Source organism: Heliconius melpomene, chromosome 12 (genome assembly GCF_056956725.1).
Source record: "Heliconius melpomene rosina isolate 202511_hmr_F chromosome 12, ASM5695672v1, whole genome shotgun sequence".
Lineage (NCBI taxonomy): Eukaryota > Metazoa > Arthropoda > Insecta > Lepidoptera > Nymphalidae > Heliconius > Heliconius melpomene.
In genome coordinates, this window is record NC_140400.1 from 1,162,997 (window position 1) to 1,187,334 (window position 24,338).

The following is a 24,338-nucleotide window of genomic DNA, read 5'->3' on the forward strand; positions in this document are numbered from 1 at the left end:
ATTAACATCATCATTCATCAATCATAAACTGTTCAAAACGTCAAAGTAAATCTTTAATTAAATCTTTAAAACCGTTAGAGTGATCGATCTATGTGACACTACTCTTAATATTATGCATTATACAGACTTTACTCCATACTTTTTTATATTCATATACAATAAATATGTTAGTTAAGGCCGTAGTGGCGCAGTGGAACACTACCTGCAACTGTGATAGTTGTGGGTTCATTCCCTATTTAAGGAATAAAGAAACTTAAGTTGCAGCCAGTCGTGACGCAAAGGCACACGCGTGCGACTGTAAAGGCGATTGGATGTGGATTCGATTCTCATTCGAGAATGAAAATATTGAATATTTCATTCCCTCGCTTTGGTTACGAACCGAAGCGTGGCGTTGAGTTGCGGCACTCAATACACAATTATTATGGAATTCGGCGGAATATCAAAAAAGGAAGTGTCTCAATATCAGCGGAGTGTCTTGGGAAAAATAATTCTAAAAAGGAACCTAGCGTTAAGACACCTCGCTCCATGCTTACCGCCCAATTCAAGAACTAAAAGTTTGTAAAATGCATTATTTAAAGGTCGGCCTAAAGTATTTATTAATTTTTAGACGTTGCAAGTGCCTCGATTTAATTAAAAAGGGGAAAATTAAAAAAATGTATATGATTATTTCCTCGATTGGTATCGAACCTACAACCACCGCATTTCCGGTCAGAGGCCGTCCCATTGTGCCACACCAACGGACACAAAATCTATTCCAAAATTTAAAAACAGTAGACAGATAACATCCGCTTTAGAGGATTACAAGAGTGCTTGGTAAAGATTGAATATTCATGAAACGCACTCCATACTGCCTTCTGAATAGTTTATGCTCATAGATTTTTTTTTAATATCCCGTTTTTTTTAAAATATACCTTACAGAATCTTCTACAAGTCATCTGAAAATCTATTTCTATTCGTGACTGTACTTAAACATACCAATAATAAAGACCTTATACTCTGTAATAATTATTATTTAAAAAAAATAATTAACTTAGTGCTAAGATCCGTTCCCCTTGCACCAGAGCGGCAAAATGAAAATAATTTAAATAGATTCATTGGAGACCCAAGTGGAAATTGAACCTGGCTGACTGTAAGCCTGATAGATGTGAGTTCTATTCCCACTCAGGAGAATTAATTAAAAATAGAAATAATAGTTTATTAACAAGAAACATTTTGACAACGGAAAACTAAAATATAAAACTTTAGCACACCGTCAACGCGCACTAGATATTTCCTAGCTTTGGTAACGAAGCAAAGCGCGGCGTTAAGCTCCGCTACTCAACGCGTTATGCTTCTACAGTAGTGTTTATATGTTCCCCCTGCTTTGTGAGATCCCTGGGATATAGTACGAAAGGTAGTATATATGGACATAAGAATATATCAAATTTTATAGCACTATTAGTGTCAATGATCATATGACCAAGCCGCTAAAAGTACTTACATTGATAGAAGGTGTGGGAATTCAAGTCCCGATGCCATCAACATTTTTATACTGCCATAAGTAAAATTTAATTAATAATTAAAATTTATATTTATTACAAACATATTTTAATATCTATTATCGTCGTCTACATCATGGAGACGTTAAGTATTTAGCGGCCGTAACCTAACGCCGTAAACTGTTAAAACAACGATATAATTTAGTACCTAATTATTATTTTTTAATACAATGTTTGAATTCTATAGACCTACCTAACCGTTGTAGGCTCGACCACTGGAGGGGGTGAGTACCTAACGATGAATATGTGAACATTATAGGTAAATTATTTACATTTCGTTGCTTTGGTAGTAAGGTAGCCAAAATGCGGTGTTAAGTTACGCCACCGCCACTTTAGAAAGGGATTAGGGATAACAGTATAGATAGTAGATATTCTCTCTGCCAAACGCTATGCGGGATAGTGCGTGAAATTTATAAAAATACTAATATTTTAATGTCAATGTTAATGACAAATCTACCTAATAGATAGTAAAAGTTACTCTAAGCCGAGATCAAACCCACAACCGCCGCATTTACAGCTACACGCTGTCCCACTGCGCCATTGTCGTGTAAATATACAGTTACATGGTGATAAACCAACAAGTCATATTCAAAAACTATATGAAAGGCCGGTCATTAGGGAATCATAAACGCATAAGCGTAAAATGCGTCGTAAAATGCATAAGCTTTTTGCCTTAGCCAGTGTTCAGGTATGTTTCTTAGGTAGAAAAAAAAAGGTAAGTGCGAGTCGAACTCGCCCACCGTTTCTTTTGTACCAATTTCAGGATTATATGTCAACGGGATATATTCTTACTATTTATAAAAGTTGACAAACTTAGGCTTGCAGGCATTTGCACTCATTTTATATTAAATTAATTACAAATATAAATTTGTAATATTTTTCCTATAAATTACCTATAAATTTATTTTCTCGGATTTATTCCAAACAAGCGGCCTGCCCGCGGCTTCGCCCGAGGATTTATGTTGTACTAAAGTATTAGAATGTTTAAAAGTCCTCCTGACGAAGTTCTAAGTTACTTATAATTTGTATGTATAAAAGTTGCTTAAATTTGTTGTGTACTTTTTCCGTGATACACATAAACAGACAAACAGACGAACAGACAAAAATTCCAAAAATGCTTGAAATAGATTCTGTTAGTTATCCTTTAACATCCTGGCTAATTTTATTTTTAAATATTTTCAATGTACAGAAACGACTTTTCTACAGATTTATTATAAGTATAGATTTCATGACTGGCCTCTTTGAAATTTCCTTATATAAATTTATTTATACTATCGATGTATTAACTAACTGTCAGTCAATTTCGGTCAAGTGCCATCCATACTTACCGACATGTGTACAAAGCCTTAAGTGCAAAATAATGAAACAAAATGTGTGTCGGTGGACCAGGGTAACAGAGGTCGTGAGGAGGCCGTGCGAATTTTACCCGAACGCGTTTTACCGTAAATCTACTTATATATACACCTATACATATATGTATAAAGCGTCGTCGTGGTGCAGGGCGACGACAGTAAACGCGACGATTGTGAATTCGATTCCATCCGGAGGAAACGTGATGAGGCAAAGCAGGGTTTGTGTGAGTTCCGTCACTCCACACGCAATGGATCGAGAATTCGACGGAGTATTCGAATATAATGGGAACGGAATGTCTTAACACAAGGTTCCCAAATTCCATCTGCCTACCCGGCTTTAAAAAATCAAATAAAACTGTCCTCAGTGGAAGAATCCACAACTATCTCGTTCAATAAAGTACAAGTGTCTCATCTTCACTATACCGGCGTTAATCGACAAATAATAGTTGATATTTACAATTATTTTATTCTTTCGGGATTACCGCGATCCCTTGTCAACACGTGGTAACACCTGTAGTGCTAAAGGTGCGTTGTCGGCCTTTAAGGTGGAGATAGACATGGTTTTTGAAGGTTCCCATATCGTAATTTTGTATATAGTGTCTTATGCAAAGATACATCACTATTTATTTCCAAAGTCCGTTAAGAAATATAGCTAAAGGTGTGTTTATTTGATCTTTTATTTGAATAGCAAAAATAAAACTTGCCTCTAAAGCAAATACAACACCGTTAGTTATTACACAGCTATGTTAATTTTCTCATAACTTCGATTATATATATGTAAATATATGTAAAATATTATTTACATAAATTTGTACAGATAGTTTATAATTATTATTTAAACAAATTATCACACTTTTTTGCTTCACTCGGTTTTCTATATATAGCAGGGTAGACAGAGAAAACCTAATGTAGAGTGACGAAATTCACAAGATACTCCCTTCCCAACTCTTGACGGTATTGAATGTAGCGCTTCTCCTTTCTACCAGAACGAGGAAATGAAAATAATTCTCGCAATGGAAATCGAACACACGACCGCCGCGTTCATAGCCAGCCGCTGCGCCACTGCGTCACGGTGGTCTACACTCTAGATAACAAAGCGAAATAGTAAATATTCGCGCTAAAGCAATAATGTACATGAAAGTTCGATTCCCATTTAGGTCACTGGGTTGGTAAAACAATGGCTGCTTCGACCACACATGGTCGTCACTTATTGTATTGTAAAATGTATATGAATGTAATAGACGTGTTTTATGAGTTTTTTATTAACTATTATTATTCCTTGATGCATAGGAAACGAAAATATTTTTGTAAGAAAACATCTAAAAAATTGAACTTAGTTGGATTTGAACTCGCGGTTTAGTCGTCAGCCTTGGACAGTTTCCTAGAGGCGCTGGTTCCAGTCCAACACGGTTTACGAAACGAAATTAAACGAATAATTTTTTATACGTTTTCTAAAAATATGACAAAAATGTTTATATAATATCATCATGACGCCCACTGTTCCCCTGAGCCTTGGGGGAGGGAACTCTTACGTCCAGCAGCCTTGAGATCTGTGGATCTCCATGACGATAAATCCTGTATTTATTTTGTCGAATGGTAATTACTACGTCACAAAAACTAATTACACTATTTATCGGACAAGACAAGTAAAAACCTTCTGTATTGAAATACAAATTAATTTAAAAAAATATTACTTGTTTACTTAATAGTATTTGTTTATTTTTTTAATGTAAAAAAAAAACTTTTATGCTTATTTATTAATTCAATGCACGAAAATAGAACCCATAACCACCCAAACAAACAACCCACAAAAACTAAACCACACTTGTGCCAGTAGGTCAGTCAATCAATGGACGAAACAAAACACAATCGACACGTAAAAACTCCATACAATTTTGCATATTAAGTACCAGGCGTGTATAAATAGTGAGTAGTTCAATATCACTCGATTAGACTCAAGTTCAAGGCTACCTCTTCCGTATTTATTATTTCCTAGTACGCTTGTGTGAATGTGGGTCATTGATGTAGGTCAAGTATGTTTTTTTTATTTTTTGGATAGTTTCGTATTTTTTTTTTGCTCAGAAAATATTGTTCTTATATATAATTTACTAGTGGGCCCGGACGCTACTACGCCCGCGAAAATATAAGCCTAAATAATTAAAATAAGCTAAAAATTTCCATCTAGATGAAATGCTAAAAGTGACTATTATATTTATTTTCATAAGGATGAATATCAAATTATAGAAATCATCTAATTTTTGTTAATATATACAAATCTATATCGGCGCGCGCCATGTATGCATTAAGCAAACTCACTGTGGGTGACGTTTTCTTAAAGCAATAAACTTTGCAAGCCGTTGCTTAGCAACGCGTAGCGACGACTGTTATTAACACGGCGGAATAAATTTCATGTCAAATTAATTATTTTGATATATTGGTATATATCGAAAATATTACAAATATGAGAAAAAAAAGTATCCTATGTTGATCCCGGGACCCTCACGTATCTCTATATGAGTATTTTATCACAATTAAATTAGCGGTTTGGCCCTGATTGCGTAAAAGACAGACAGACAGACAGACAGACAGAGTTACTTTCGAATTTATAATATAGGTATGGATATATTTTTTTGAATTATATTTTATATTTTGTTTTTAAATATACAAATAAAAATATGATTTAATAATAAATATTACTTAATTTAAAAAACAAACATATTATTAAAGCAATGCCTTGGTTTTTTTTTAAATTTCACGCTATTGTCTCACATATAGCAAGCAGCACAGGCAGAGGGGAACCTAGTGTTAAGACACTCCGTTCCCCTTGTAAAAATTTAACCGCAGTGGGATTTGAACCTGCGAGTTTCGATGTCTAAAAGGCACGGTTTCGAATCACCAAATATAACGTTTATACGAATATACTCATATGAATATTTTTAAAAATACTCATATTAGTATGGAAAATCCATTCTCAGTTTACTAAAAAAGAAAAAAATCATAAAAAAATATGAAAAAAAAAACAAAAAAACAAAATATTAATGAACCTAACATGCTATTAATCGATTAAATTCGCAAACACTATTTGCACTTAGACATAATATTATCGTGACATACATTTTGTTTTATAAAAAACGTCATTCAATTTGACGTGACAAAAAAAACTTATAATACTATTAAAACGTGACAAATAAATTTCAATTTTATTCTTAAGAAAATAAAGTCTATTTTCTTAGTTTTATTTATTTGAAGTGCACCGTTATCCGCCTGATTTAATATATTAGGTTAGTGTTTGACAAATTGACCGACAATCATAGTTATTTTTTTATTAGATTTTTTTTTATTTTTATAACGATTCAATAAGTTTATGAGTGTTTTTAATTGATTATTATGTGTGTCTTATTTTTAAATGTTCCTCTAATTAACTTAAGACTTGACAATTCGGCGGCAAGTGGGAACCGGATGTGTCTTAATGGGAATGGAATGTAGAATACAGGGTTCCCAGGTTCCGTGTGCCTACCCTGCTATGTGCGGTATTAAGTATTTCATTACACCGAGTGGGAATGGAACCTACAACCGTCGTGTTTACATTCGCACGCAGGGGCGCATATCAATAGTACTCCAGCTTCACGCATAACAGGGTAGGCAGAAGGAACTCGGGAACCTAGAATTAAGACACTAGATTAGATTAGTAGAGTGAATCTAATGCCACTAAATTTTTGAGATACTGATTTAAGCGAAGGAACTCAACACCGTGCCTTGTCTTATGACCAGAGCGAGGAAATGAAAATGATTCATTTTCCTGAGTGGGAATTGAATCCACGACCTTCTCGCTTACAGTCAGACGCCGTGCCACTACGCCACTCCGGTCTTTTTTTCTATAGATACAAAATGACTCCCACAGAATTCCTTTTTTTGTATTTTAATCAATTAGTGTTGCTATACGCCTCAGTATTCTCAGCGAAATGGATTTAGTTTTTGCGTTCTTTGACTCATAATTTGGATAAAAAAAGAAAATTGGGTGCTAACAACTATAAAAGGAATATTTTGTTGAAATAAACTATTAAATAGTGATAACGATTGATGTTTTTAATTGTAAGTCATGTTTTTGGAAAAATTGAGTTTTAAAAAACTGGTTAAGTGCGAGTGGGATTCCGTACAAATTTCAGAATTGTAGTACTTGTTAAGAAAACATAAAAATTTGAACGTAACGGGATTTAAACTCGCGCCTCTTTAGAAACCGTCCAAGCGTTCTGACCAACTAAACCATACGTTATAAACGTATTAAAAACACATCTAAATAAAACACATTCGTACACCCATTAATACTATATCAGAGATATTTAATTATAATTAAATGGAAACCAGTGGCGCACAACGGTTACAGTTAGCTACACCGTTGTCCAGGCTAACGGACGTTTCATAAGCCACAGAGTTAAATTTAACTAAAGTTTATTTAAGGGGGGTTTGAATATATTGGTTTACTAAATAAATTGCAGCAGAGCGTCTGATGTCTCAAAAAAATACAATACTAGGTACCCCCTGCCCTTAACCTTTATCTTATAAAAAATGTAAAGAGACGCGAGTGATTAATTTCTTAGATCTATTAGGATTTTTTTTTCAGCTTCACGCTGTGCCTACCTGCGGGATACAGCGTGAGGGAGCCTAGTGTTTAGACACTGCACCCCTCACTTTCTGCTGAATTCCGGTGGAATTGTGTGTTGACACCAGAGCGAAGAAAGGAAAATACTAAATATTTTATTTCCTCGAATGGTAATCGAACTTATGAGTTCGATTACCATTCGAGGAAAAGGATATGTCCTTTCGCGTTCACAGTCACACGCTACATTTGCCTTCATTCTGTTTTTATTTGGTAAGACACACCTACCAGGTAGTAATTTATATAATTTTGTATATATTCTGTAGAAACAAAAGAAAACTTTCTTTATTGTATAGTCTAGTTTTAAAAGTTTCGCTACCCAATACCCAACTACATGAAGCGTTTGACTGTAATCGAGATGATAGTGGGTTCGGTTGCCACTCTGGGGACTGAAATATTTTTATTTCTTCACCTTGGTAACGATGAAGAGCGCTGCTTTTCTGAATTGAGTTCCGCTACTTCACACGAAATTTATAATTCTACGGAAACTGTGAAACAGAGTTTCCTAAGATTAGGTTCCCTCTGCCCTCCCGCTACGCGCATGCAAGATAAAACATTGAGTTATATTCCACTATATTTTATGTTGCTGTAAAAATATTAAATATACTTAGTAAAGAACGGTATAGATACTTTAATTTATGTTAATTTAAATTAACTTACGTTTATGCTCTTTTTAGCACACTTTTATTATGCAATATTACTTTGTAACTATGTAATAACATCTAAAAACTGAATTTGAGTCACTTGTAATAATTGTATAGTCATAATATAGCAAGTTATACGTAATTTAGGTAAAAAATATAATAATACGGTATCATTGCATTCCTAGTAAATAATGAAACTTTTCAGAGGTTCTTAATAAACTACTCGAATTTAGGCTCATATAATTCATAGCTACAAATACATTGCATTCATAAAAAACTATATTCATTTCCATAAATGAAAATATAAAATATTTATTATATAACATTAAATCAATTCTAACTTCGCTTACTGTACCACCGCCCTTACTAAAAGCACTCAACATAAATAGGAAAGATGGACGATAAGACCGTGTTTATCATTAAACGTGAATAAAATCTGCTTCATTTCGATTTATACTAGATTATATTTGCCTTATTATTTATTTTCTCGATGTATTTACTATAAGCCGCTATGGTGTAGTGGGAACGCGTTTATAGGTGGGGATTCAAATACGTTGAAAAAACAAAAAAACCTTTCCCCGCTTTTTGTCTAATTTTCGAAATATTGCGCAATCGGTCGTGGAACTTAACACCGCACTTTGTCTCGTTATCACAGTGCGGTAATAAAAGTAATTCTGATTCCCGAATGAGTATCGAACCCACAACCATTGCGTATACAGTCAGTCTTTAGTATTTGTAGTACAAAAAAAATTGATTTGAATCTATAGTCGTAAGAAATAATATATATATATATATATATATATATATATATATATATATATATATATATATATATATATATATTAATATAATATATTAATATAAAATTTTAACTTAAAAAATAAAAAAAACCCGCTTCTAAGCATCAAGACAGATATTTCATCGTCCATCCACAGTTTTATTTCACGGATCAACGTTGGAAATAAATTTCCTTTGTCGGCGGAGCGTAGATGATAACGTTAAAATAGAGCTATGAGCTCACTGGATGCGATGAAATATAAGATTTTTTTATCCTCACGCTGAATCCCGCACTTTGCTGGGTGTACAGAGGGAACCTGGGAACCTAGTCTCAAGACACTTCCGTTCCCTACGTTGCCGAATATTGGAGGGTAGGGGTACTGCGTGTTGAGTAGCAGAACTCAGATATATATATATATATATATACTATAAAGATACTCAGAGCCTTTGCCTTGTCACCAGAGCAAAGAACTGGAGATATAAATGTAAATAAATATTTTATCTCCTCGAGTGAGAATCGACCCCACAACCTGTCACGTTAAATTTGAGCCCCTGCGCCACGACGGGCCACAATTAACTTTTAAATTTATAACATGTTAGAATCTGTTGACATTTTTCTTTTACGGTATAGCTAAGCTTACTTTACTGTGTCTATCTTACCTTGCGGTAAAATCTTCGTTAGATCCATATACCGTTTTTACAGTTTACGACCAATATCATAACCGAGATGGCAACCGACAGACAACGCACAGACTACACTTCGACCATTCAGATATTTGCCTGGAATTCGGGCAGGTTCTCTCCGTCTACCTGGTTATGTGGGATAAAGCGTGAAAGCGTGTTACTTTAAAAATAATTGTTAAAAAAAAAAAATAAATAATAGATAACTTATAGGAAATCTTAGATATAATAAGATAATCCATTAAAAAAAGCTCAATTACGCACCCTGTAACACCAAATATACAACAAAACCAATTATTCCTACAATTCGGACGTGAACCCACACTTACATAACCAGTCAAACAACCCAACTATATTTCTAAAATAACAACCGCACTATAAGGAAATCTGAACACATAAAATACACCCTGTATCTACACTACAATGGTCGGTAGAGGAATTTAAATGGTCCGCGATTAGAATCATTCTATAACTCATAAGCTTTAGAGAGAGAGAATTTTGAGATATTACTTGTGTAAAGTACTGAGTTAGAACTTTCAGATACACGATTTAGTTTCTTATTAATTTATATTATATTTTGTTTGGAGAAAGTAGGTTCGATTCCACAAATTTTTTAACTTCATACTTTACCCAGCGTCCATCATGGTATGCAGAGGGAAGCAATGACCTCTACTTCAAATTATACTCTATTCTCTACTCTACTTCATATATTTAAATTTTGTAGATATAGCGTGTTGAGTGGCGGAACTAAACGCCACGCTTTGTCTTTTCACAAAAATAATATACATAAGTTTAATATAATCATGACTGCGTCACGGCTGTACCTACCGTGGAAAATATGACTGAAGGTTCACCATGGTCATGACTTTAAAATCTTATCTCAAAAGCTTATATTTTATTACAGCTTATATTTATATTCCAAAATTCAAGCAGTACCTTTAAATAAAAAATGAAAGAAAACAGAGAAATAAGTCACTATATTCTCATCATTTGTGCTATAATATCTCGTTTTGTTACACGCCACATTACAACAATGTACGTGGGTGGTCGATGATTCGATGTTAACAGCAACGATCGCTATGGTTTATTTAGTTCTATTGAACTAATATTTCATTTTGTACTTGATGACTGGCTTGTAGATTTATTACTGAGATCACAGGTTCGAATACCGCTGACTGTTATATAAATATGTATGTAATTTCTTAATAATAAGATAGTGTGATTTTTTTATATAGGCAAGCCGATGCAAAAAATTAATATAATTCGAATTAGAATGGCAATAGCTTAACGTCTTGAGATGCACCTCTTGTGAATTGTATTTCTTTATTTTTTTTTCTCTTTTCAATGCTGTTTCCGTAAAAAATATATAAAAAATTGGAATTAGCATATTACGTATTCAGAGGCGGAATTCAACGCCACACTCTATCCCATCATAGCGAGGAAATGAATTTAATTTCACATAATCATTCCCTCGACGTTCAGTTCCGCTAAAGAAGACGCAATATCTCCAGAATTTGGCGAAAAATGTGGAAAGAAAGTTTCCTAACACTAGATTCCCCAAATTATCTCTATGTGCGCTATATAGCGTGAAGCTTACGAAAAAAAAACATTTCCTTTAGCCTGTCAGTTGTATAAAAAAAACTCTTATACAGTAGTACACAAAATCAAATTACAAGAATATTTAAGCATTTACTTCCTCAATCACCGCGGCTACCGATGAAGCGGTAATTAACTATAATGACGCCCGCCGGGTATCATTGCTGTGAGTTAAACAACGGTGCATTATATTATATTATATTATTATTTATATTATATATATTTAGTTATAAAACTTTAAAGTCTATCATTTATATTGAACGTTATATTAATAAATATAATTAAATTTACGATTAATATTGTAATTTACGGTAAATATATTTTTTCGCATAATGCAAGGTAGGGAGAGGTAACCCCGTGTTAAGTACTCAGACTCATTTACGAGATATTGCGTTTTAAGTTAATAATAAAGTAGTCAAATGTTAATTGAATACTGTACGTAAAACAGTAAACCATTAAAATATATATGTAATGTGGATTGAAAATATTTTTCTTTTTACGTAATAAAAAAATAAAAACAAAATTATAAACGAATATTTTAAAAACTTCAAGTATATCTATCACACCCGACGCGCGATGTCACTCACGCCAGATTAAACCAAAGTCAAATAATTTTATTTAAAAGAAACTTAATTTTTATGTACGTAAAAAATTAACCACCAGAACCGGTTCACTAAATTCACTGACGCACCTGAGAAGAACTGATGCAAGACACTCAGCAGCCCTTTTTCAAATCAATAATTTACAAATTCACATTTGTTTATTACTTAAGAACTATCAAAATCGAACCTGCGACCCCTGCTAAACTATCAAATCTAGTCACATGACCAAGAAACCTCAAAAGGAAGCTCAAGCACCGCTAACTATGACCTATAATGTTATTAGCCAGCTTTCATCGCGCGTCAGTTTTTTGCACACTATTAAATGGTAGATGATTTTTACTGATAATGATTCTTCATTCTATTCTTACGGACTTGAAGGCAAGATTGACGTTTTACTATCACGCTTAGTTAGCTTAATTTGTTTTGACTGACATTTTATGTTTAGCTTAACTAGTCGTCGCCTCCATCTATGTTTGCGTGGATTTTCAGCATTAAGACGTGTAATGGGAAGTATCGTATTTTTTGTGTTCCCCTATAGTTCCCATCATAAATAACCCACGTATGTGTCAAATTTAAAGTGATAAAATTTAGTATTTTCGTACGTTGCCTGTCAGTCACTTAGTAACGAAAGATTTTTTTATATCTATAAACTAGTGACCAGCTCGTGGTTTGGCCTGCTCGAACTACGCAATCATTTATTTACTAATCTGAATTATTCTCGTGTTCTAATAACATAAACATTTTATGGATAATATTTACATATTTATTGAATTATCTGAAACTAATTAACAAAATTATTTTTTCAAATAATTCAATGAAACGAATATTATCTAGCAATTCTGTCGATTTTGTTTTAGTAATATAACTTAGGTATATCTATAGAAACTACACGCCACTCAATTTTTGAGATATTAGGTATTGAGTAGAGGAAATGGAAATATTCTATTCCCCCAAATTAGAATCGGACCCACAACCATCTCGTTCACAGTAAGCCCCCTACTACACCATATTGGCCTCAATTAACAGTTATCCCCTATACACTCGTATGTAGATAAATGCCTAACGAATGATATCTAACAGGTTAATAGCTTCGCTATCTGTAGATTGATTACACCTTAGAAATAAACTCACTTAATTAAATGTGTTAACATAAATTTACTTAATGATCTCACAAATGTTTAATTTTGAGCTCAGTTGTTAAGTGGTTAATTAATTGGACCGTTTATTTTGAAAGTGGTGTAAGTCCATTTTTGAGAAAAATGAGCTATCACGTAATTCATGCTTAATTTAATGTAATTTTTTTATATATAACTAGTCCGTGTTTAATTTCTCAAAAAAATCCCATGTTTTGAACAACTTAAAATCGGTCGGTAAATGAAATTGCATAATCATCGACATACTAACCTTTAATTTTCTCCAAACAAAAGAAAATGGACTTACACCACTCTCAAAATAAACGGTCCAATTCAAGGTTGTTAATTCGATTTATATGTGGTACTCTTTTTTTATTTTAATTATTTGAAATTGACTTATGCTCACCGCTATTTTTGTATTTACCTTGTCTATTTTTAGATTCACGCTATATCCCGCACATAGGAAAGTAGGCACAGGGAACCTGGAAATGTAGTACGACACTCCGTTCTAATAAAGACTCACAGCGAAAAGAAAGACATAGTGCGTTCTCAAAAGCAATCATTTATTTCCGTACAGATTTACAGAAAGATAAATCTTTTGAAATCTCCAGAAAATAAACACAGAAACGTTTCAATCTAGAAATATTATTGAAAAAAAATATGCTAAGATTGTAATCAGTGGGATATGGAGAATGGAGGATGGAGGCACAATGGCAGTACAATGTGTACAAGCAGACCGTGAAGGGCCCGTTGTTTTATTTTGTTAGCTTTTCATTGATGTTCATACAAATATATATATATATATATATATATATGTATATGTATGTTATTGTGTCTTTATAATGCAAATGTCATAGTGGAATTGCATGTGAAATACAAAGTGTCTATATAATTTTGGCAATTTTTACATATTTTAAATAAAAAAGGTTCCATTTGCCTCCCCTGTTACGTGCAGGATACAGCGTGAAGCTGAAAAAAACAACAAAAAAGTACAATGACTTAACACTCTTTTCTCTATTTTTCAATTATTCGACTCTTTAATTATTGGACAAAATTAAATGAGTTTGTTTTTATTTTAATTCTTTGAATTATACAACGCCAAATAATAAACGGCTTATTCCCTTATCCTTCTCGCATTCTTGTTAACTTACTTGGTATGTCGCGCAATTTCCAAGAATATACCGTTAATAGAGGCCATACTGGCGCGGTGGACAGCGTACTTACGACTGAAAATGAAATGGTAGTGGGGTTCAATCTCTGCCCGACGACGGTATGATTTTTTTATTTCTCCGCTCTAGTAGACAAGACATCGATTTTAGCCACTTAATGTCTCGAAAATTAGGCTGTACGTGGGGAACAGAGTGTTTTAACTCTAGGTTCCCCTTGCGAACACTGCTATGTCCGGGATACCGCGTGAAACTAAAAATATAAATGATAAAAAAATGGCTTAATTAAATTTAAATTAAAAAAAAAAAATAATTGTCCTAGTTACCTATTATATATAATTGGTTATTAAAAATATGTATTTCTTATATTCTTTCTATTAATTAGTCCTATCCTATCCTTCCTATATCTTATAAAACAAAGTCGCTTTTCGTGTCTGTCTGTTGTTTCTAACTCTTCTTCTTCTAAACCACCCAACGGATTTTGATGCGGTCTTCACCATTAAGTCGAATGTTTTTCGTAGAAGGTCTATATATAGTTTATTATTTATACATTCTTATGTAAATTAACATAAATACGATAAATGTGTATAAAGTCCTACCCGTTGAGACACTTTCGCGCATGCGCTGCTCTAATGGTAAGTACTACATGAAAAAAATGTACTGGAGTATTGTTCCTCTTAATAAGATCTATAAAAAAGTCTGCGACGGCATATTCGTATCTTTTAAGAATAACGTGTAGTGATCATATTTCTGTCTAAAAATAATAATTTCAATATATTTTTTATTGTGAGGGATATTTTTCCATAATGGTATTAATTCTTATCCTTTAAAATACTTATCAATTTTCTACGTTAAACGAAGATAAAATTTGCTTTTTACAATATTTCGAAATTGCGAATAGTTTTACAGAAAAACGCATTTAATTGTTGACACATCCCGCCGTTGACACATCAGCTGTATGTTACTCAAGTTTCACTTATCCCTTACTCTCAGCATATAAATAAGTACATTAGTTACGTTGGCCATTTAATGTAGACCAAAACTGTCTTTTACTGTTTTTCATTTTAATAAGTATTTTAGAAGTTGTTACAATATCAAAAAAATCCTTGCTGCAAAACGGCTCGCCACTCGCCATGCGTCCGCCGTGCCCGCTTGCCTTACACGCATCGGTGGTTCAGTGGTAGAATGCTCGCCTGCCACGCGGGCGGCCCGGGTTCGATTCCCGGCCCATGCATTCTATTTAATTTTCCTCACAGGCAGCCACGTCGTGCTTGCTTTTCATCAGGGACAGAATACCCCCTTCAGCATTAACCACAAGCTCGAAAAAAAAACCCGGCTGCCTCTATAGCAACGAAGATTTAGTTAGATGCGTTTGCAGGTATTGGATAATTGGAGTTGAATGTATTATTTAAGCGCGATATATTTGGTTTCACATTTTTTGTAGTAGTTATTAGTAGGTAGGTTTTTGTTTATAATTTCTTCCGTTTAAAAATAGTCATTTAACTATCTAAAAATAGTCATTTAAATATATTTTAATAAGTACTTGAAAAGATTAGTAGCACAGATTTAAAATTACGGTACCTACTAAAAAATCCTTGCTGTGTAAAACAATTGGAAAATGAAAATGTAAAATCCTTATTGAAACTACGAAAATGCCGGTTGCATTAGGGTTTAATTAATTTTCACATTATATTAAGTGCTTTGCAAACATACATTATATGAATAATCCAGTAGTAAAAGCGGGCGAAGCCGCAAGAGGGTCGCTAGTGAAATATAAATATATAAAATATTTTTTTTTTCATATTTTATTTTATAATTTATTCATGAATAATTATAACTTTTTGTACAATAAATAATATAAATTACTTTTTTTTCACTTTCTCAAAACGAAACATCGCATGATTGGTGTTAAATGTAACGTCACACTTTTTCAGTACCGTCCGGAAACATATGTATTTTTTATAAAATAAAATGGAAGAGAAATATATAAAACAGTTATTAATATAGCTTATAATCAAATGCATGGAATACATGTTTGTGGATAAATAAAATTAAATGATTCAATTAATAAATAAATTAGTGGGGAACGGCATGTCTTAACACTAGGTTCCCTCTGCCTACCCTGCTGTGTGCGGGATACAGCGAGAAGCTAATTTTATTTTTAAAATTAAATATTATTATCTAACTTAAATTTAAACCAACAACTAACCACATTACTACCTATAATATTTTTTTTTAATTCTAACTTTATAAAAATATATATTCTAAATACCTACACGCATACAAAACAATTCTTTAGAAAAAAACCTAAATGCCCATAAATTTATTCACACATTCGAATAAGAGCTTCAATAATCCACGCCACTCAATGCACTCCCAGCATTTTCAATATCTTCTGGCATTTCAAAGACCAGCTTAAAAGACACCCCTAATGGTACCAACAAGAGTAACTTAGAGGGCAAGAAAAGGGGAACATTGGATCGTCTTAGAGTGGTCGTTCGTGATACTGGCTCTATTGTTGTCAAGACTTATTGGCAGCAGTGTGATAAACCCCTCGCGATACCTCTAAATAATGGGAATAGTTTGAATTGTTGTAGAATTCAATAAAGTAAAAGAGAATTGGATCAAAAGGAAATATTGTAACGTATTAAAAGGTAGGTTTAAAAGATCGTTTTGAGGCCGTCGTAATCGGACAGTCTGACTGTAATAGTGATAGTTGTGAGTTCGATTCCCGCTGGTTATATGTTAAACAATTTTCATTTTCCTGCTCTGATAGACAATACGCAGCATTGAGTTCCGCCTTTCAACACATAATATCTCAAAAATTAGGCGGTGTATATTGACCTGAGGGAGACGGAACCTATTATTAATACTAGGTTCCCTCTCCCTACGTAAGTATATGCAAGAAACGTGCGTAACATTACATTCAGAATTGAATCAAAGCACAATGTAAAAAACATTATAACGTTGTTAAAAAGTTAACTTTAAAATTCGTGGCCCAGTTTTACGCGATGCTCGTGAGTTCGGTTCACTTCGGGGAATGCTTATAATTAAAATAGCTTTGCTTGGATATACAGAGGTAGCTCATGCGATATAAGCAAAAACAAACCTAGTATTAAATTACTCCGTTCCCCAGATTCCCCAATTTTCAAGTGAAATCGCGTTGCGGGGCAAAACTTACACTCGCTCTTTGTCTCGTTACCAGAGCGAGGAAATGAAAATAATTCACCTTGAATAGAAATCGACCCCACAACCATCGTGATTACATTCAAACGCTATACCGCTGCGCCACTACGGACTGAAAATGCTAAAAATGTTAATAGTTATATAAAAATTACAGTTAGTTCTGGGTAAGGGATAATGTTTTAGATGCTATCTTTGTTTCTCGGTATGAGGAACAGTGTAGAACATATTGTGTACCAAGATTTCTTGAAATGGCTCTAGTTTCAATAAAATGAACGTTTAGATGTGTTTTTTACAATATAACAAAAGTTAGTAGCCCATAAAACCCACTACTTTTTGCGTGGACTTTAGAATGTAAAATGGAATATCCCGATTCCTTTAGAATTTAGAAAAATCGTTTCTTAATGCTCCCTGCCAAATCTACTGGCATTTCAAATTTCAGTCCAGACCAGGTGTCTCTCTCTGCCTATCTTATATGCGGCATACAGCATGAAACTGATACAAAAAATATAACTTTTTCACTCAAGGATAATACGACAAGTCCTTTAAAGACGCAAAAATTAATTTAAATATATTCTAATAACTCATGTATGGAATAGCTCAGATTGAATTCTATTGAACCTCATATGAGGCAACATTAAAACGGCATCCGTATGGGACCCTGCAAATAGCACACATTAGTATCACAAAAGATGTTTTATTGGAACCAATTGCGGTACCACTTAAAATTTAAATTCAATGCTAAAATATAATACGAGAGGAACTCAATATAGGGCTTTATTAAGTCAAAATCGCAATACAATGCTGAATTCTAAATCGTTTTATACTAGTAGGTACATGCTCTCGGTACGTGGATGAAATTTTTAAATGGATCCTTTGTATACGAACGATCCTTTCTCTAAATGTTGTTAAACAGACATGTCTGTCTGTCTGTCGTATGATTTATTCATCGAATGTTAATATTAAGAAGCAAAGCAAGCGTGTGTAGTTTCTACTGACTTTTGATTGACATCTGTAGTTTTCGATCCAAAAATGCAGATTAGTCTCGTACTTACCTGTAATAAAATGAAAATATAAAAAATATGACAAAAATGGAATACTGTGTGGAATGGAATTCTTTGTGGCACAGCGTTTAACTAAAAACGGGACGATTTTGAGTTCGGTTCCCTCTAGGAGAATGAATTATCCTCGCTCTGGTAACAAGTCAAAGCGCGGCGTTAAGTTCCGCCATACACTATGAAAGTCTCCTAAATTGCACAAAGAGTTTGAAATGGAGGTTTTCTCTATATGTGGTATGCGACGAATGTTTAAAAAGCTATAAAATATATCTTTAACGTTTCCCTTCTTCTGAAAGATCGAGAAAATATTTATATAAGTTTATAAATAAATAAAGCAATTCGAATCTACACCATGGTGCTAAGTACATGTACGTAAACTGGGTCAGGATGGCACCAAATGTATAACAACAATGATATACACAAAATAAGAAGTACACAAAAAAAAATAAACATCAATAACTTCACAAAATAAAATAACATTAATTATTTGAATTATACAAAATGAAGTACAAGAAATAAAATGAAACTCTAAGACCGTTTAATTTAGTCAATGGGTGGCATTTCAATAGCCGGACCCACATTACAGATACATAAAATAAAAGAACACGTGATTCGACAGAAACTTAGCATCTGACTGAAACAGCTATACAAATTTATCCTCTACGGTGTCGAGATAACTATCAAATTTGTGAAAATCACTTCTTAGTATACTAGGTGCGCTAAGAAATCAATTCGAGGTGGTATTTAAGATTCACATCTCGTAATAGTGGGTGAACGAGAGAGTGTGCCGCAAGGTGCACTTCTGGTACCAATAGTATTATTTGGAGACGTAATAAACGGTTTCGCTGGTAGGCAGGCACATTATACGGTACTGATTTAGCGGATGGATAAGTTTCTGCATGAATTCAATTACTATGGGATCACTGACCCCAGGTGGAATAAACGCGGCCGTTGCCAATCGAGTGTGGATTCCGTATTTTATTAAAAAAATATAATTGTATTCACGTGCAAATAGTAACTAAAAATCATATTTAAAAAAAGTTACCATATAAAAAATATCGAATATTTTTTATTGTTACAATTTTTCTTAAATCTATCATTAATATGAAGGGTCTCAATGGTTTATATGTTTGTATTACATACATTAATACAAAACCTGACATTCATTTAAACTTCCCTTATTCATATATAAAAAAAGAACTCAAGACTGTTAAAAAAACCTTGGTAAGATCGATTGAGACCTTCTGCCTTTTTAGCCTTGGCCTTATGCCTTATTACGAGAGTAAGAAAATAAAAATATTAATCATAATATAATATCAATGTTTCGAGTGGGAGTCGAAACCCACACCGCTGCGTTTACAGTCGCATGTTTGTGCCCCTGCAGCAAGACAGCCTCATTTAAGATGTAATTAACAAATATTAGCATCCTGAGTGAACTTTAATAGCATTTAATTCCACAATTTGATTTTCACAAAATTATGATAAGGCAGATGTGTGTACATTTAAATATAAATACCCAAAACAGTATTCATTAAAAGACATTGCCCCAGATATTATAACAGAAATCATTAAGTAATTTTAAATTTCCAAACCTGATAATACGGAAGTGATGGACCAAAGTTTAATTTTAAAAACATTAAAATGAAACAGTTACTTTGGATACTAATACCGGTTGGATGAAAGTTTCCGTCTTACAAGTTGTTACTTTAAATTCTCATTTTACGTACGATGCGTAATACTTAAAATCTGTAAATAAGTTTAGGTATTGAATGCAACTCAATGATAAAAAATATGGCTTTTGTTAAAAATTAAGTTAAATAAGAATAGACAAATTATTGTTAAAAAAGTTTTAATCAGAATTGTTTTATAAAGATTTGGGTGGCAGAAATTTAATACCTTACTTTTTCTAGCTAGACAAGGTAAACACTACTTTAAAATGGAAAAAAAGGCGACCCACCGATGATACACAAACGGAATAATTATTTTTAGCTTCAAGCTGTAAATGCAACCTGGGAATCTAGTATTAAAACACTCTGTTCCCATTAAGACACTTCCGTTCCCTACTTTCCGCTGAATTCTAGAGGCATTGCGTGTTGAATTGCTTTGAACTCAACGCCGCGTCAAGCCTCATTACCAGATCGAGGAAATGGAAATAATAACAATAATTATTGCCCTTTGGATTCGAATACACAACTACCGTCTAGATACAAACGCAGGTATCTATGCTCGTCGTAACTAACCTATAAGAGACAACTATCTAAGACTTTAACAGAATAATCAAACTCACGACCCTCTCTATAATAGTTAGTTTATTCCAAACTAAATGTAACAACAATAAATCTTAAAACGCTAAATATTCATGAGCGCACATCGAACTTGCTAATATGTAATTCATAATTCATTGAACTGCTATACAAAATCTACGTACTACATATCTATGTACATAACTAATCTATACCAACATCAAAAAGTTGAAGAGTTTGTCTGAAGGAACGCCCTAATCTCATAAACAACTGCTTCTTTTCCCTTATTTATACACTTTTCATATAATTTCAGTAACGTCTTGTTCGCAGCTTCACCAACTTGGAGTAAACTAATAGAATATCCATACTTTTTTAGCTTCACGCTGCATTCTGCTATATGGCAGGGTAGACAGAAGGAACCTGGGAACCTAGTGTTAAAACACCACGATCTTATTATATCTATATTACTTCACATATTTTCTTTACTAATGCCATTTTAAATATTATGGCTCTAGTAATAATAAATGCAAAAATAACACTCTTCGAAGTTGTATACAGTGCATAATAAATGTATGTATATGTATAAGTACTCAATACTATGAATTTCAATTAAATACTGCATGTACCATGTACGTCCTTAGAGCATTATTTTATATCGTTATTATTATTTACTGACCATTGAATCTTTTCCAATAAATTAGCCACATGTTTCTGATATATTTCTTTTTAGTTATACTACAGCAGATCGGGGATTAGCCCCTAGTGTTGAGACACTCTATTGAATGAAACTTAACACCGCGTTTCGTTTATTGCCAATCGGTCGAATCCACAATCATCACGCTTACATTATATGCCGATCCATTGCGCCACGATGGCTTTTACTAGATAACAATATGGGTAAGCAGAAGAAACCTAATGTTAAGACATACCATTATATACTTCGCATAATTTTTGAGACATTACGTGCTGAAAGACGGAGATCAACACCGCGCGTTGTCACAAGTGCGAGTAAATGAAAATAGTTCATTGGCCCGAGTATGAATCGAACCTATACACGTTGCATTTACATTTTACATATCTATGTTTAAACTATTAACAATTTCCAATAAAAAACTAAATATAAAAACACCACGAGTCTAGTAATAAATAAACAATTATTTACCATTTTTTGTAAAAAAAACTCTGTTATTTTATACATAAATTTTATTTCTTTACTCTGTTATTTTATACATAAATTATTTATTGATGACAACGTTTTTTTTTATTTTATCTGCAGTTAGTGGACAGTGAGGTGCACTGGATCGGAACGCAATGCATATTACTGATAGATTGTTTTGGCTGTTGACCCCTTTTGTTGTGAATACAGTTTTTGTGGAATGAAATATTTTTATTGCGTAATAGTTATTGTGTGACATCAATAAAAATATAAAGGGTATAAGCGTGTGGATGTAAGTGCGACAGTTGTGGGTTCGATTCCCCATTGGAGATATTTAATATTTTCATCTCCTAGCTCTAGCAACTAAACAAAGTACGACGTAGAGCACCGTCACACATAACTCAATGTCTCAAGAATTTAGCTGAATGTGTATATATTTATAATTAAAAATATCTACATATAATTACTTTTATAGCTTTTATAGCTTATTTTATAAATTCTTAATTAGAATTACATAACTCATGTGCTAGAGTAAAAAGACATTTTAATAAATTTCGGTGTAATTCAAAGTAAAGCAAAAAACTGTAATCGATTAAAATTAAATGTTTCATATAAAATATACATGATATATGATGTAGATTTAACGAGCATATAAATAAATGAAGCGAACTGGTTCCATCATATCACTTCCAGTTTTAAAGGTAGAAACGAAACTAGTCAAAGGAGTTAGTTTTTTAAAATAATATTTTTTTAACTTCACACTCTAGCCCGCATATACCAGGGTACGCAGAAGGAACCCGGGAACTTAGTGATAAGACACTGCACGAAGCGTGACACACCTGGAACATAGCGTGAAGCTGGGTACTTCTAACATACATTTCTTTAACACATTCACTAACCAACCATCAAATAAACACGATTAAACGAAAAAGAAGAAAGTGCTAACCGAAAGAATAATACTTTTAGCCAATACAATAAATAAAGAAGAAGTGAAATCCAAAATTTAGATTCCATTACATCTCTTTAGTTAAGTTTAACCTACTCACCACTAACAGATAGAATGACCTTAATAAAGGTATAAGGAGGTCAACGCACCGATTGCTTCTTGTTAAGAATTAATTTATATACTTATTCGAGCAATTGGTGTGAATCAGTAATCAATAGGTTATTGTGCTTTTATTTAAGTACTGTATGCTGTGATATGCGGGACTGGTAGGAAAGTTGAGGGTAACGTTTCTCCGCTCTCCGCTTTTGCTCTGTTTAGATAAATAATTCGTGGTTGCCTCCAGATATCTTTGGAGAGTGTAAAACAGCAGTGTCTAAATGTCGAAATCGAACTCACAGCCTTAATCACTTATTTAAAAAAAATATTATCAAACAATATCTTAAAACAAAACCCATTATCGCAAATTAAAATAGCGGTCTTGTTATTCAATTTTACGGTACATTTCATCTTTATTTTCTTATAAATACTAAATTAGATAAACTGTTATTTAAATTTTGTATTAAATCAAATTAGAATTCTCACGGAGTTTTAAGTTTTAAATATATTTTTTCTTGACATTAATTAATTTGCTTGTTTATGTGTGATGATATAATTATTTCCTTTGGAACTTGTTCTTTTAATACTTTTAGATTTTTTGAGGTCAGTCGTGGTGCAGTGGTAAAAGCGTGTACGCGACCGGTTGTGGCTTCGATTCACACTCGAGGAAATGAAATATGTAATATTTTAATTTCTTCGCTTTGGCACTCAACACGCAATGCCTTAAGAATTCGGTGGAAAGTTGAGAACGGAACTGTTTTAAAATGAAAGGAATATATAATCTTAACACTAAGTTCGCTCTGCCTACCCTGCCATGTGCGGGATAAAGCGTGAAACTAAAAAAAAATATCTTGTTTTATTTAATAAGAGCTTCGTTTCTACCATTACAACCGGAAGTGATGTGTTGGATCCAGTTCGTTTCATTTATTTATATGCTCGTTAAATATATTTCATACTTGTATATATTATATGAAACATTTAATTTTAATTGATTGCATTTTTTGTTTTAATTTGAGTTACAAAGAAATTTAATAAAATTACTTCTTACTATAAGAGTGATGTAACTCAAATTAAGATTTATTGAATACAACATTATTTATTTTACATACGGAAATGAAATTATTAAAAACTTCACTCGCCCGAATTGGTATCGGACCCCCTAACCTGTTGCATTTACAGTCGCACGCTTTTGCCCCTGCACCGCGACCGGCCTAAGTACTAATACATAGTTACAATAATTTTATCTTTTAGAATACACATTTTCACATTATATAAATAATTTACATTCCAAATTTTATCTAAGAATAAAATCTGAAACTCTACCATCAACAACGAACGGCTAAAAAGAAAATTATTGAAAAAAACTGAGAGTTACGTCACTTATATCTAACGCAGCAGTCCAACGTCTTATGGTAAATACAATGATTGTATATTCAATTTCATCTCTAGAGAATGAATTATTTTCATTTACTCGCGCTAGTAACAAAGGCACGCGACGTAGAGTTACGCC

The 24,338-nt window shown here is 33.1% G+C and overlaps 1 protein-coding gene across 2 annotated transcripts in view; it reads right to left on the reverse strand.

Moving 5' to 3' along the window:
- The window catches only part of LOC146533333 (serine protease inhibitor dipetalogastin-like), a 62,187-nt gene that overhangs the window by 30,507 nt on the left and 7,342 nt on the right, over nucleotides 1-24,338 (reverse strand). Inside the window, exon 1 of one of the 2 annotated variants that reach the window (XM_085195053.1) lies at nucleotides 18,329-18,346. The exons of the other annotated variant lie outside the window; for it this stretch is intronic. The gene's annotated coding sequence lies outside the window, so the exon portion shown is untranslated. Of the gene's footprint in view, nucleotides 1-18,328; nucleotides 18,347-24,338 lie in introns of those variants that run through there. 2 annotated transcript variants of the gene reach the window in all.